At 36.9% G+C, this 15051-nt stretch overlaps 1 protein-coding gene across 1 annotated transcript in view; it reads right to left on the reverse strand.

Annotated features, from left to right (window-relative positions):
* The window catches only part of LOC125056110 (zinc finger protein chinmo), a 51669-nt gene extending 47999 nt beyond the window's left edge, over positions 1-3670 (reverse strand). The window contains exon 1 of the mRNA XM_047659054.1: positions 3563-3670. The gene's annotated coding sequence lies outside the window, so the exon portion shown is untranslated. The remainder of the gene's footprint in view (positions 1-3562) is intronic.
* Positions 3671-15051: the final 11381 nt, after the last annotated feature.

Raw genomic sequence — 15051 nt, forward strand, 5'->3', positions numbered from 1 at the left:
TTGTATAAAAATACTTGAATATCTGATTAATAGAAAGATATGTATTTTTGTATATTTTTAACGAATATCAACTTCTGGCAATGTGTACACGGGCTCCTGTCCGTTTACCTCCTGTTAAGTAATTAAAAAAAGGTTCTATTTGTTTAAAAATGTTAAAAAAAAGTCACGTCAGGTCGTTAACTTTACGTATAAATCGAAATAATATTTGACGCTAGATTTAAATTTAAATAGAACCGTTTTCATATCTAACTGTAATTTAAATTTAATTAACTTCAGGTTCTACGTATGTTCAATTGTTCAAATATTGAAACGATAATATTATGCCTATACAAATATAACTCATGGCCATCACTTGCATCATAATACTATTTATATATTCGCACAAGGCTATATATAAAAGACCCTCTACATATAACCAAATTTTAGAATGTCCTTTGACTTGCTACTTCAATAAAAACATATGAAACTTGAGCAGCGCTAGCGCAGCAGTGGACGTAAAAGAAACTAAAACAGGAAATTCGTTACGAGAAAAGAAAAAAATGTATCAAATAAGATAAGGTAGGCAAAAAGTGCATAAATATATATTACATATAGTCATTTAGAGAAAATAAACTAAACAGGAAAAAGTGCACATGAATCATGATAATTAAGGATCAGTCTCACGTCAGTTAGTAGTTAGTAAGAAAGAACTATGAAGTTGAAACACGATGTGGACAGGTAATGTTTGTACAGAAGAAATTTAAAGTAAGATAGAGAAGGAGCTAAGCGAATAGGGACGGGAAGTGAACTCCATAACCTCACTGCAGACCTTAAAGGACTCGCCAAGAAAGGTAAAGAAATACTTAGTATGGTAATATATACTCGATCAAGTACGTATTTCTATTAAAATACTAGATAAACGTAAAGATATGGCTTGGGATTACTTGGCCGAAGTCCAGGCGAGAGCAACATGAAACGCTACGAAAGCCCAGCGATATAGGATGAGACAAATTTATAGTGATAGTAGTAGTAGACAATAGACAAAGGTTGGCCGAATTTTGAGCTAAAGTGTCGTGAAGTATACGCGACATGCGCACACCACTTGTTTTATCTTTGTTTTATGTATCTGCATATTCTACCGCGTTTACTATGGAGAGTGTTCAGAGTTGTTCGGACCAGCCCTGCGATTCTGTAACTCACTTTTCGAACTCACACAGCGGTTTTCGCATCGGCGGTCGCTCTCAAATAAGTCGTGAAGCAGTCATTTTATGATTTGGCATTTGGATAAACAATAAACTACAAGCTCCCACCTTTTCAGAATCGCAAGGCTGCAGCTGAGTTCCATCAGACGTCGAGGCATATGAAATTCCACCCGTATCACCTCGGCGTCCGTCTTTCCACAACAGCCCTGCGATTCTGTAACTCACTTTTCGAACTCACACAGCGGTTTTCTGAAAAGGTGGGAGCTTGTAGTTTATTGTTTATCCGAATGCCAAATCATAAAATGACTGCTTCACGACTGATTTGAGAGCGACCGCCGATGCGAAAACCGCTGTGTGAGTTCGAAAAGTGAGTTACAGAATCGCAATGCTGTTTCTACCCACTCGTGTCAGGAAATTGTGCAGAAATCTGGGGCCCATTTTGATATAAAATTGTGTTATGTATCTAGGAAGCAAGTTATAAGCAAAATTATAAACAAAAACAAAATATGTTTTTCTAACTCAGTCTAAGGGTTAATTACTGCAATAAATTATGCTTGACTGAGACACAAATGTAAAAAAATATCCGGTTGTAAGCCGTAGGCCGAACCCAATAACCAATCTCAATCTATAATCCACCATCTGAGATAGTTATCTTAATCCAAATGTTGTAAAAAGTATGCCAATAATCAATCGACGGATTGTAATAGCCATCTGTCGATATAAGCTATCCTTGGGAGGTCGTATCGGTGTCTGTGGTTAGACCTTTGTATGAAAATGACAGTTGAAAGCTCGATTTCAACAGTTAATTATTTTAACAGATTTTAACTTACACCAGTTTTTTAAATAATTAAAGTTTGTTATGTTTTAAACATACACATGTATATTTTAATGTTATTTGTACGGTTTTATTTACTTTATTTGGTTTACATTGGTTATCAAATATGAGTGAAAACTCGGTAAAATGGAACGACAAAGAGCATTTTATCCGTCGCCAAAAATGGTTTCTCTTCGTAGGGATTGGTTATTGGGATGCAGATAGATCGATCGACTGTCACTGTCTGATTGAAAACAATCTGAGATTGTAGATTAATTATTAGGTTCGGGCGTTAGTGGCGCAGGAGGAAGGGATTTACGCTATTTGTGTAAGTAATATTTGTATCTATTTTTATTTGGTCCTGGCGGGATTTGGAGGAGGCATTTGCCAAAAAAGGGCACACAGTACAGGATTAAAATGGAAATGTGTACAAATTTAAATGTATCTGAATAAAGGCTATTATTTAAAGAAAAACGCTTTTTACCGGATTAAAGTTATGTATTATTATAAATTTACAACTATTTGACATAATTTTAAATTTATCCGACGTTTCGCGTGCTTTACAGCGTGCGTGGTCACGGTGACTGAAGACAAAAGGTGTTGAATGTCAAAAAGTATCACAGCTGCAGAGAAAGTTGCATTATCTGTATTTATTTCCCCGGAGTTGGTATCGACTAAAAGATGGAGGGTTTTGGCAAAAATGGCTCACGGTGTCCTCTATTTTCGCGGATTGTTTTTCTTTTTGAGATTTTAATTTGGATATTACTATTTATAATAATACATAACTTAAATCCGGTAAAAAGCGTTTTTCTTTAAATGTGTAAAGGTTATGTTAATCAAAGACAATACTAAAGGCTATTATTATTATTTGGTCTTTAGGTGTGAATGCGTAATTTTTTGTAATAACTTATTTTCTTCAGAATTTATTTCCCCACGTAACAGTAATTGTTTCATTATTAAATGAAGGTACAACAGCCGAAATTGTAGAGCTATCTACGACCTACGTATTGAAATTCGTTCCTTATATACACTAAGTAATAGCCAGGCCTTCAAAATCCTTTTCACAAATGGCGTACACGAAGTGTTATGCTGTTTATGATTCGTTCAGTCACATATGTAAATTTTAGTATAAGATTGTTTTCAGTTATAAACTTTATACAGAGACTAGCGAAAATATATTAATAAGATGTAAGTAAAAAATATGAGTATTTAAAACCTATAACAAAGACCAGGATTTAGAATTATGTCACCACAAAACCCGAAGACAATTTTAATAATTTTACTTTAGTATGTTACAGCTAGTACATATATAACATAAAAAGCACGTTCGTAGCTCAATGAGAGCCTTCTTTAAAACTAACAAAAAAACAAAAAACATATATATTTTGACATAACTTGAACATAAAATTCGATCCAAACCCGAATCTGTAAACCACACCAAAACCTGAAAACAAAACACACAAGACACGACACAACACAAACATACATACACAGAAACACTGCACAGACAAAGCACTAAACAGCCTAATTCTTTTCAATTTAAAAGGCCGCTGCGTCCGATACTTACGTGAAATATCAGTTAGCCATCGGCTTCTCGAATTGAACGGGAGTTTGGCCGGGCAACTATTCCAGCCCTTGAGCTACGGCGCGGACGCGCGGTCGAGGAAGTAAGTCGAGCGGACTGTCAACTTTGCACGGAAATCGGGCGGCGGCAGGATGGGCTGAAGTGCGCAGGCGCGCGGCGCCCGTCAACAGCCCTGCAGCCCCCTACCCTTTAAATCGAACGTCATATCCCGACCTCCCGCCCACACCCCACGGACCCTAAAAAATGCATTGCGTAACGCTTCCACCGAATTCGGGCCCGATCAATTATACACCTGCGTCGTTACGCCGATACCTGCTCCGTTCGATGATGAAGTATTCACTAGGGATTAGTAGGGGAATTATTAGTTATAGTTACATTTGCCAAGTGTTGTGAAATATACGTATAAGATTAAATTTATTAGAAAATTTCGTTTCGTAGTCTGTAAAAAATGAAAGAATTTCAATATTAATGGTCGGAAAAGTCCCAGTATGACATTCAAAATTGACCATGACATTTAGGGTCTGTTTCACAATGTCCGGATAAGTTCCACATAAGTTCCAAATAAGCTATTTATTACTTATTGGTAGGATAAACACTATTGTTGCGTTTCACGACTGTCAGATAGCGCTATTCGTCACATAAAGTCCATCATAAGTTATAAGTCCGATGAAGTGGCAAATAGCACAATTTATCTGAAACATAAGTGTGTTTGACTGATGTCAGACAAGAAAACGTTGTGATTCAATAATATGATGGAAGTTTTTGAAACTCTTGAAGATGATTTTGATGAATACTTTGATCGCATCACAACACCGCGCAGGAATCCTGTATTTCAGAATAGAACTAACTATATGGAGAAATTGGACGAAACGGACTTTAGGACACGGTTCAGACTTACGAAGCCGTGATGTTTGTTTATTCAATGATCGAAGAAACAATTTCTGCCCCTACAGAAAGGTAAGTACCTACATAAATACAACCCGCAATGATTGGTTAAGCTACCTACGATTTTCTATTGTGTCTGGTTTTCCGGGGCTAGACAAAATAAGTAGGAATAGGAACCTATTTACCTAACCAACGAATTCGTTATGTACCAAATCTAATCTGTTTCAGAAATCATGTTATATTGCCGATTACTCGTCTACTATTGACTTTGAGATATTATGCAACAGGAAGTTTTCTCACAGTAGTCGGTGATTTCTCTGGTGTCAGCAAAGGAGCAGCACATGACCAAACAATTTTCAACAATTCATTCCTAAAAAAAAAACTGATAAATGGAGAATTTGGAAACCTGGAATTTGGAATTTGATTGTTGGTGATAAAGGCTATGAAAATACTTCATACCTACTAACTCTACTCCAAAACCCCACGACTCCAGCAGAACATCTTTATAACGAATCTCAAATACGAAGCAGGAATGTGGTGGAAAAGACATATTATGGTGTTTGGAAAAATGGGGAACCATTTTGTCAAAAAAGGTTTTGCTTCATGTATCTCGTGTACAAGCCGTGATAGTGGCATGTGCAGTGTTGCACAATATTGCTATTGATATGCGAGATGAACATTTTGAACTACTGCAACAAGTAGATGAACCAGCTGATGATATTGATCAAAGCGCAATTGACAACGTGGGAAATGCAAGTGTGCGAAGTAATCTTATAAGTGATTATTTTGCTTTATTACTATAATATTTTATAAATTACAAAAATTTTGAGATATATTAAATAAAAATTCAATGCTTTTATTCAAATAAAAATACAAGTTTTTATTACAATAGATCCTCGCTTCAGGCACAAAATCTATTATTTTTCTAATTTATTTAACAATATATTTTTTTCTATGGCCCATAATTCTCTTTTATGCTCTCTTTCTTCCTCTTCAAATGCCCATTGCTTTCTCTTATTTAGAAACTCTTCCTCCAGAATCTTCTTTTGCAGATCCGCAATCTCTAATTTTGAATCAGCAACTTTTTCGAATGGCCTTTTCATCTTCGGAGTAGCTGAAAATAGATTGATTGGTTAGCCGTGTGGTGGCAGCAAAGACGAGTAGTACCACCCAATATTTGCTTATGGGTGTCGATGAAAGTGACTTAGGGATTATCCGCGAGTTTTAGATATAGCGTGGTGACTATAGGCAAAACCCAATAATGAAATAAATCTACTTGAATACAAATAACTTACATAAAGCGGGATGTTTTTTGGAACGTAGAGATTTTGGCTTCCAGTTGGTCCACTTCTCAATTGCCAATTTTTTGGGCGTAGCACTACCACATTCACCTGAAGTCAAACATAAAAGGTAAAGTCCGACTAACTTACTCTGAGGCATAACAATTTAAAGCATTACTTACTTATTTTTCTTTTTGGAGGTTGCTCCTCATCAGAATCTTCCTTCTGTGTACAAACGTCTGCCTCAACTGAATGGATAGATTCTCTTTCTAAAATTATATCATATGTATGTAATATTGTTTCATTTGTGAGAGAAAATAAAGTAATTTGTATTGTACATATCTTACCAATGCGATCGGAGTCAAATTGACTTTCAATTCCTTCGACAGACAACAATATCATGTCTTTGACTTTTTCCTCGATAGGGGTAAGAGGAGTAGCAGCAATAGGGCCACCTCCTGTACGATATGTTTCAGCATGTATCAAGGCAGACTTTTTTCTTGTAGCCCTCTTTAAGCCTTCGTATTTAGCTTTTAAAGTTTTAGCGCTGCGAAAGTTTACCCCACTTGTGCTATTAAACAGCGCCTCTAGCGTCTTCCAGCACTGCTCTTTCTCCTGCCAGGTGACTGAGTCACTTTTTTTATTTTCTAATATATTTTTATGGTCAGCAACAAGCGAAGTTAGAAGCTCCACTTCTTCCCGGCTGAAATTGACGCTTCTTTCACGTTTTTGCGTAGACATTTTTTTAAGTTAAAGAATCAACCTCGAATCACAAAAACAACGGAAAGGTCAAGCCGAAGGCACCGAACTAAAATATGTACTAAAATACTCAATAACCTAACAAACAAAAATACCATGTGAAAATGACAGCCCGTTTCATTACAAGTAATATTAAATGACCAACAAAAAGGTTAAGGTTCTATGTTTTTCTATAGAATTTTGTAACTTTATTTGTTCGTAACAATAAAACGGAACATATGAATTTGGTGTTGCTACCACAATCTTCTTTATGTGTCGGATAGTTGTGTGCCGGATAAAATATGATTGTGAAACGCAAAGTTTCTTATTCGGAACTTTTATCTTCCAAATAATTTATGTGTTGCATAGCTATTTGGTACTTTATCCATACATTGTGAAACAGACCCTTATTAACTCCATGACAAATATAAGACGTGAATTTATAAATGCAATGCAAGTTTTTATTTGTTAAGTTCGTAATCCTACAGCTAACATAACAAAAAACAATTATACTAAAGATATAGTCAAAGAGTATATAAAAAGGTTCGAACATTTACGAAAGTAAAAATCAATACAAATTATAAATACATTCAACTAAGTAACACCTTATTCGGCTGTGTTGTATGATGGTGTAAAAGTGAGGGTGTGTATGTGCGATGTGCTCTTGACTACTTGAAGGTAAGTCGTCTATTGCATTGCCAACATATTTCAGTATATTTTTTCTATGTTAGTGTCTTATCTTTCATCATTAAAACTATAGAAAATTTAGAAGCGCCATCTAGCTTAGAAAATAACAATTGTTTTCGACGCAGCTATATATAACACTAGATTATTTTTTTCTTTTGTTTCTCCGGATATTTGCAATCGACTATGAGCGAATCTGTTCTGTAGTGCTCAGTCATGTGCTGTGGCTTCCCATTGAAAGCATCTACTCATCTTCTGTGCTACTGCCTATCTTCTAGCTCTAGAAGTGATGTTTCAGTCGTTTCACATACTGTTCTATGGTGAGAAATAGATAAAGATTTAGCTACGAAAATCTCGATAAGCTAGAGATTTGCACTGATTAGTTTAAGAAGTCAATAAACGACCTGACGTTTGAGTCTGTTTACAAAAAAGGCTTTGTTTGTATTTAAACGTGTACTATATCACCGATAATTGAACCAAATAGTCTCGACTAGCCAGTAAAGGTATGGAGGAGTGATGGCAGGAGTCAGGGTAGATCGCTTGGTCTCACCAAATAAAGACAATTATGGGACTCAACGTTCCTAATGTACTAAGACCAGCCGAGGATAGAATGGTGGTGGAGGCAGTCGACATTCGGTTAAGGCTTTTTAGGACTGTGCCTGTGCATGAAGACTACGAAAAAGAAGTACTATATCAAAAACATATTTTGATATTTATTTGTAGATGTGTATTTAATGTAACATTAACATAAATCTTTAATAAAAAAATTAAATAGTATTTTTATACATTATCGCGATATAATAAATAAAAATATAGAATAAATCAGTGGCACTACAACCTCTTTAGGTGTGGGCCTCACATTTTTGTATCATGATCATTTGTCAATTTAATTGCCAAGTAGGTGATCAGCCTGTGCCTGAGACACTTTGTCGACTTTTTTTGGGTCTAAGGCAAGCCGGGTTCCTCACGATGTTTTCCTTTCAAGCAAATGTCCAATGTGCACAGAAATAAAGTCTATTGGTGGACAGCTGGATCGAACCTACGACCTCAGGGATGAGAGTCGCACGCTGAAACCACAAGGCCAACACTGCTCTATATATTTATCAACCTTTAAAAACTGTAGTCTACAAAACAGAGAGGTATTCTTATTAATCTTATTAATCTAGCCTTTACAATAATAATAATTAGCAATATCAATAATTCCTACATAGCTTTAACTTAAGATAAACTTCGTTAGTTCTGTGTTTGTATATGTCTGTTAGTGTTCTATAATATTTTGGCACTTACATTTATTCACTATTCTACAGATGACACCCACAAAGTCTATCCATACTACATTATTTAAAATATATTTATAAAAGCTATAGATTATAAAGGAGGTCTTTCTAATGAGGTCATAGACAAAACTAATGCAGCTGGCGTGCTTATTTCCGAAATAGACACTCGATAACTGGGTCAAACGATGCGCTTATTTCTTTGTCTATTAAATAAAAATATATTAACATAACTCAGTGTTTCGAGTGGTTTTAGAAGTGGTGTTTTCAAAGATAGTTTTAAAAAATTATTTTAACACAAAATACATGGTTACCAAATCTACTACGAATCCGAAATTCACTGAGGTCCTTCAAAAGCAGACCAATAAAAAGGCCATCAACGCACTCGCGAGCCCTTTGGTATTGATACTGTCCATAGGCCGTATCGCTTAGTAACCCTCATGCTCGTTTCATTTGAAACCCCAAAAATGCTATACATTCGGATCTCTGCAGCACTTTTCATTCTGCTTGTTCATGGTGGCGGTGCGCGGTAAAAACTGCCTTAAAAACTTTCTGGTGATACGGGTGGAATTTGGTATTCTGCCTCAACGACCGATGATGAATCCCAGCTGCAGGTATTAACCCGAACAACTCCTCTGAACAGTTCTCTCTTCCTACAAAGATAATATACAGAGGTAGAACATAGATATCGCCCTTGGCATCATCATATCGAAACGAGATCGAAGGACAGCTCTATGTAAATAAAAAAATATATAGATCAAAGTCTTTAACTAAAAAAACGTAAATAATTCCAGAATTTTCCTCAATGCTTCTTTTATTGCGAACGCAATAAATCAAAGAAAGCCGTCAACGAATGCATCTGTGAAACATCCACGAAAATAGTTCCAAAAAATTGGGTCGAGTTTTAAATAAATGAAATAGGACATAGGTGTGTGGCCTCACGACGAAATCATGCCGAACGGTTTTTTTTTATGTTACAGGAGGCAGACGGCAGGAGGCTCATCTGATGTTAAGTGATACTACCGCCACCCATGGACACTCGCAGCAATTCTAGCAATTCTTAAAAGGCAACGCACTTACGAGCCCTTTGGTATTGAGAGTGTCCATGGGCGGCGGTAGCACTTAACATCAGATGAGCCTCCTGCCCGTTTGCATCCTTTTCTATAAATGAAACAGTTTATTATTTATTATTTTTAAATAAGTTCGAGCGAATGTTAAATGCGCACATAGAAAGAAAGTGTATTGGTGCACAGCCGGGGATCGAACATACGCCCTCAGGTATGAGAGTCGCACGCTGAAGCCACTAGGCCAGCACAGCTCCTAGAACCTTAATATTAAAAAAATATTATAGATTACATAGAAAAATCAACACCACCGACTATTATAGTTGGTAAAAAGAATACAAAAAAGTGGCGCTACCACCCTTGGTCTTGGCCTCAGAATTTATATCGATCTTTCGCGATGACAAGTGAAAAGTAAAAGTAAAAGGCCGGCAACGCACTCGCGAGCCCTGTGGCATTGAGGGGTGAGCCTCCTGCCCGTTTGCACCCTTTTCTATAAAAAAAGTGACCAGCTTTCTGAAACACGCTGTCGACTTTTTAGTTTGGGGCATGCCAGTGTCTTCACGATGTTTTCCTTCACCATCCCCACGTAGTCTATTAGTGTACAGCTGGGATTCGCCCACGATCTGGAACTACTCCCAGTAGCAAGCTCATGTCAGGCGAACTGCTAGAACGAATGTTGTCATATCATTTTCTTTTGTATAGGAGTAGCTTCCATATGTAATAAAAATATTATTATTATTAGTATTAGTATATTATCAATATTATTAAAAAAAATGCAATTCAACAATTAAAAAGTCATAATTAAATCCTAATCACTTAATTATAAATAATGAGCTTTTTTCTAGCCCATGCGTGATCAAAAAAAAATCAATGACGTTTCCTCACGATGTTTTCCTTCACTGTTCGAGCAAATGTTAAATGCGCCATAGAAATAAAGTCCAGTGTTGCACAGCCGGGGATCAAACGTACGACCTCAGGTATGTGAGTCGAGAAGCCACTAGGCTAATATATAATTCGTGATCAAAAGCTAGTTCATAAATTAAAATTTAGATCATAATTTACTTAACTTATCAAGTCGCACACATAAACATAATGAATATACTTAACTGTCCAAAATTCATTAAATCATTGGACACAATTAGTTTATTGATAAATCTAATATTTTAATTTTAATATCTAAGGTCACGCTCAAAGATAAACCAGCAAAAACTTCAACTATTCATAAATCTTATAAGAATTATAACTATGCGTGACCTCTATTAACATGTTTAAATTTTTCATATTAAAAAACGTTACCAATTCGCAAAATTCTTATTACATACAAGAATTTTCCTATACCTAACGAATAAATAGAAATTATGAAGGCATTTCAAACAAAAAATGTATTAAAACTTGAAGGATAATCTGCCATAAATTATCTACTGCGTGCATTGTACAAAACATTCGGCTACGCGGGGGCGGAACGAAGTGCGGGGCGGGGGCTAGTGCGCAAATACGCGATGCCTGCATACAATGACTGCCAAAGATCGCATCCAGGGGACCTCGAAAACGCGGCACGTGTAAGCGCAGACACGAATCCAAACGGCACATATATCAAATGCACTTCTCTGCAACAAAACCTTCCTAACACCACAAAACCAACACCTACAATTTATTTTCTTAACTAGTAATAAACCTTATTAACTCAACTAGCATCTCCGCGCAATAAACCATAAATTATCCCATTGAGAGCGCTGATATTAACACAATAGGCGAGCGTGTAAAAAAGTAATTGGAATTATTCGAATTCGTCCCTGTAATCGCATTGTACGATAACGTCATTCACGCACACACGCGCGCGATTGCCGAAATTCGTGGATGTATTTTTCTAGTCGACGCGTCTGTGTGCGTCCGCAGCGGCGATGCGGATCGCGACAGATATATCGAAGGTTAAGTGGTGCGAGTGAGATGTAAGTAACATTATATAACGCATTATTTTTATAATTAACAAGCAAAAATTGGCTATTCGACCCTGGAAGCGGACAGCGACCTTAGCGCACGAAATTTGCACAGATCAAATGTGGGCGACCTCGAACGGATAGTTGCACGAGGCGAACGCACACTCATGCAAGCGGGAAAATTCTCGACTTCCGTCAAACATACCACACCTAGAACATGCAGTGTTTATGTTTGGCTCTTTGTTATCTGAGAAAGTTTATCAAAACAAGCTTTACAAAGAGCGATATTAAGATCGTTTAAATTTAAGGCATGAATACATTCATTAAATTGTCATTACATTAACAAAGTAATGGAAAAATGATTCCCTTGTTAAAGAAATAGTCATATTGTGTTTATGCTTTGTGGTTAAAACTTTTAAAGGACTTTAGTTTCTGCATTTAAGCTGCAAACGGCAAACGGGCTGGATGCTCACAGCTGGCAGTTAGTTCCACTGGTGCGCGGCAAAAGCTGCCTTAAGAAACGCTCAGTTTTGAAACGACGGACGTAGAGGTAATACGGATGGTATTTTGGATTCTGCCTCGACGACCGAGGATGAAACTCAGCTGCTCAAACGCCGAACAAAACAAAGCTTATTTAAAATGTTTTGGAAATAAATCTATTAGTTATATACAATACTGTAATAGATATGAAAGTATCGTAACAAAAGTATAGCAAAGGAATCTATTATGACATCACAGCTCCGACCTTGAACGATGTTCTGTTTACTTCATACATCATTTTGTATAGATTTATGGCAACATATTTCGAGATTTTTTCACTTTTCAACTTCACTTTTAATCATGAGGTTGAAATTCTGGTTAGAAACCTTTTGTTACTAAGAAATTTTTATTATAGATATCAAAATATTTTAACCCATACAAATTCTCAAATAAAAACCTTTATCGGCAAGTACATAATGTTTCTGGATGCAATCATTACATGCACCTCAAGGTGCATGGTCAATATTGGTAGTCCAGTTATCTTGGAGTCTGTATATCAGTTCCCCTTTATATATCGCATCACTTCCTGCTGCAGGACGGCATCAGGTGCATAAAGTTCTAGGCGAGGAGATAGTGGTGAACCTCGGATGAGCTGTCAGTCCTGCCCTAACTCAAAATAACTTTATTCATATAGGTAACCAAGTACACTTATGAACGTCAACAGAAAATATGTTAAATTGATTCTAAATTTACATTTACAACCAGTTCGCAAGTCAGGGGCGTAGAGCGGGCAAGAAGAACTGGCAAGCAACTCTCCACCACTCTTTTTAATCGCCAAGTTTTGAGTCATACAAATTGTTTGAACTGGAGCAAATCAATCCCAAAGATTAGGATCATTTAAATAATAATAAATTTATAAAAAGCTATATTGATTAATTAAGTTTAACGAGAGTTTTTAATTTCTCGCTTTGTGATATATGTGCATGCGAATTATAAAATAATGACTACATTTTTACTGTAATGAGTAGCGCGTCTCAATACATTTAGCCGCCGTGACTGTTTTGGTCTGGAAAACAATTTGTTTCTGACAGTTCAACCAGAGACTGTAGAATAGTCACAGAATATACCATCTATAAAATGGTGCATCTATAAAAATCTCGTCAATTTTACATATTTCATTACTTTACTGCATTGTGCAAACTGAACCTTATTTATGAACATTAAATCAGTCTAATTGCCTATCTCTTTTCAACATGCGTAATCATAATTTGGCAGAAAGAAATACCTATTTTTATTTATTATTAGTACATATACAAAAATGTGACGGTGGAACATAAATTGGTTGCAATTTTTCGGTCTCGAAAATATTAGGAATAAATTTATTATTCCATACAGTTTTATGAGTAAAGAGGTTAGTTGCAAAACTGTTACTAAGGCGTAACTTGAACAATTTCTCGAAAGCATTGTGTTCATAGAATACTAGAACTAATTGTAATTTTGAATACGTTTGAATTCGTCAATCGCAACCGCTTTTACGGGCACGTTACCCGCATATTAAAAATAGATCCATCCGCATAGAGCCTATACAACTAATACTAAATTATTAAATACAAAGGTTTCAATAGCAGAACCGACTTCAAAATTCACTTACAAGTCTTGTACCAAAAGAATTAAATGTAAAAGAATAATCAATTTTATTAATACACGGCGTAAAAATATAATATTTTAATGTCATATTAGGCTGTTAACCTTAACCTCCTCCACCCTTAAGGACCTCCTTGGAAGAACTAAAGTCACTGACATAGCAAAAAGGATGTATATGCAGTGAAATAGCAATTCGAAAAATAAATTAAATAAAAATCGCACATTGCCCGAAGAACGGATGGCCGAGGACAAAAAATTCCTGGAATGGTTGCCGAGAACCGTTGCGAAGCTTTGGATGGCCTCACAATAGGTGGACATATTATGACATGGTGAAAGGCGTTGGATGAAACGCGCCGGGAACTAACCGTACTGGAAATTTTGGGAAGGCTTGTCGAGCAATGGATGTCAATAGGCTGAAACGAATGAGGCTGTTGGGCTGGGCTGCTAACATTAGAGAGTACAAGGCGAGAGTACGAGGCGTACAATCGACGACGTTGGCACCTGGAGAGCATGGTCCAAGATCGGGCGGTGAAGGAGGCTAACTTTAACGGACTAGTGGTAGGAAGCATCTGCGGCATCTGTGAGTCAACCCTCAACGCAGAAATAGGCCTGGGAGTTAGCGACGCGATTACCCACGTCCACGTTCTTCGTACCGGATTAGGCAACTCGGGAGTTGGGTAGTAGCGCAGTAGATGCTCTTTGTAGTGACTGTTTTAAGTGTCCATTGCACCTCACGGACCGAAACCCCCAACCCCCACTTTAAGAAGTTGTTTCGCGGGGGTCTATAAATTGATTTCCCAATTGTAAAAGAAAAAAGATTATGTTAACTGACTGAACGAAGATTATTGTTAAAGATCGCAAATTTTCCCAAAATACACGAAATTGTAGCTAGTGTTTTATGTGGTGGTACTTCTCCGAAAGAGCACTGATAGCGGTCACTTAATGATTTTACCTGTTTGGTAGGAATATACGGCTTGAAGTAAATACCGCAATATTAAGTTACTGCAATCCCCTATAGATTTCATTTCTATTGGTTTTTGTTGTATCACCTATTATAGAATATATAACTTCCTGCTAAAACCATGAGGCACAAAGAAAAGCTTTTTCTAAAATCAAAAGTCACTCAATAGTTACAAATCCAAGTAAAAGAAGAGTATGACCCTTCAGAAACATATTGTTTGCAGCATAGGGGGGCAAAGGAGGCAACGGGGCACCCGTAAAGGGCTGTCATGGCAGCCCATGGTTGGTACGTTGCCGGTTATTAGGGAGGGTGGGGGATAATGCGGAAATGTTGGAGAGACTGGGGCTGCGTGTGCCAAATAACCACACTCGGCGTGGTAAGCGGTCGCAATTGCTGGCAGTGCCTCGGGCGCGGACGAACTTACTCAGAGAAGCACCATTTACGCGTGTTTTGCGCACCCTAAACACTATTGCTTGTGCGACGGATGTATTTACTTGCACACTGGAATTCACAAGAATTATATT

Source organism: Pieris napi, chromosome 14, assembly GCF_905475465.1.
Source record: "Pieris napi chromosome 14, ilPieNapi1.2, whole genome shotgun sequence".
In the NCBI taxonomy this organism is placed as follows: Eukaryota; Metazoa; Arthropoda; class Insecta; order Lepidoptera; family Pieridae; genus Pieris; species Pieris napi.